The sequence below is a fragment of the Aplysia californica genome, unplaced genomic scaffold, assembly GCF_000002075.1.
Source record: "Aplysia californica isolate F4 #8 unplaced genomic scaffold, AplCal3.0 scaffold00949, whole genome shotgun sequence".
Lineage (NCBI taxonomy): Eukaryota > Metazoa > Mollusca > Gastropoda > Aplysiida > Aplysiidae > Aplysia > Aplysia californica.
The window spans coordinates 47,027-48,977 of NW_004798219.1; positions in this window are offsets into that span (position 1 = coordinate 47,027).

Sequence of the window (1,951 nt, forward strand, 5' to 3'; positions counted from 1 at the left end):
GTCTTTTGTTGATGGTACTTCTTTAATATCTCTGGTTCTGTTCTGGTTCTGTCTTTTGAGCGTCTGTCAGTCTTTCATTCTCCCAGCATTGAAGATACGGTAGTTATTGTGTTAGTTAGTGCGTGTTTCTGTACTCTGACGTCTGTGTGTCTATAACAACAGTCGTTTCTTTAGAACTACAAAGTTCTGTCTGCACACTACCCAGTTTTGACAAATTTAACGTAAAAAAAACAAAAATGAGTTTCACAATATGTCAAGCTTTATCGAAAGCAATTTATTGAAGTGGGTGGTTGGCGGATGCTCTGGTGTGGTTTGCTTCTTCTTTCCTATCAAACACCTATCGTCCTTATCTCCACTTCATCTTTTTTTTATGTCTGTTACTCTCTTGTAACACCTCTAATCTTCTAGCGCTCATATGACCTTATGCAGTTGCGAGCGCCGTAAAACCCCTACTAAATTAGTTTGTTGAATATCTTGATAACGGGTAAGAACAATGTAACGATTTTGAAAGAGCAGGTAAAGAACTTGGTTTCTGATTTCATGGTCTTAGTAACTTAAAACGGCCCAAAATGTCCGACAGAATTTTGTACTTCTGAAGTTGAAGGTCTTAAACATGTCATTCTCACTGGCAAAACTGAAGGCAAACGAGGCAGGGGTAGGCCCGGAGTTTCCTACTTACGAGGAAAGATCAGGGAAACAGAGATTTTTTAGGAGCATCGGAGCAAAGGAGTGAATGGAGAACCGTGATCGCCGATGTCTGTCGCTGATCTGGCACTGGATGATGATGATGACCTAATATGTTACTTGGTGCCGCAAAACTCTTACTCTAAAACCAACATCTCTCTTCCATACTCTCCTCCTTCCCAGACAGCTGGACTTCCTCGGCTGATTGTGCGGCACTGAGTCGGCAAGGTGGACAAGCGGATTACACAAGGTCCAACTGACCTGTCCCCGTGGTTTTATGCACCCCGCCTAATTTAGCCAAATTTGATCTTTTTTTTTCTTTTCTTTTTTTTTTTTTCTTTTTTTTTTCTTTTCTTTTTTTTTTTCTTTTTTTTTTTGGGGGGGGGGGCATAATTTTTGATTATTTTCCTTTATCAGTCTTTGTGAAAATAAACAGAATCGCACAATTTCACATTTTTGGGCTCTAAGTTTGCATAATTTCTGTATTGTTCTTGCATAAAACCGCGGGGACGGACTGACGTAGGGCCGACTTCAAGTAACTCTTGAGCGGTGGCCTAGATCTACCTATTGCCGATACTCTGTTGTGAGGAGTTGTGCGACAGCCAGTCACCAAAGCGGCTTTCAAACATCAAATTGAAATCGGCTCGATGGTATTTTCTAACACAACCCCAGTATTTTATAACACAACCCCAGTATTTTATAACTCAACCTTAATATTTTCAAAATACTCCGTATAATTTTCCAGTTCATCCCCATTATTTTTTAGCACATCCCTAATATTTTCTAGCTCGTTCTCGTTATTTTTTTAGCTCATCCCTAATATTTTCAAGCTCATTTACAGTATCTTCTAGTTCATTCCTAATTATTTCTACATCATCCCTAATTATTTCTACATCATCCCAAATAATTTCTAACCTATCTCATCTGCAGTATTTATTAACACATCTGCAGTATTTTCTAGCTCATTCCCACTAATTTTAGCTAATCCCAAATAAATCCAAAGCTTTTGTATCTCATCCACCTTCTGTTTGTCCCTTTCCCAATTATTTTAGATCATAAATAGTTTGTATCCCACCCCAATATTTTCTAGCTCGTCCTCAATATTCCACAGACAATTTGATCTCACCCACAATATTTTTTAAATCTCATCCACAATGTTTTCTAGATAAAACCTAATATTTTCTAGCTCATCTCCAGTATTTTGTAGCTCACCTTAATGTTTTCTAGCACATTCCCACTATGTTCTAGCTAATCCCCCCTCCCCTCC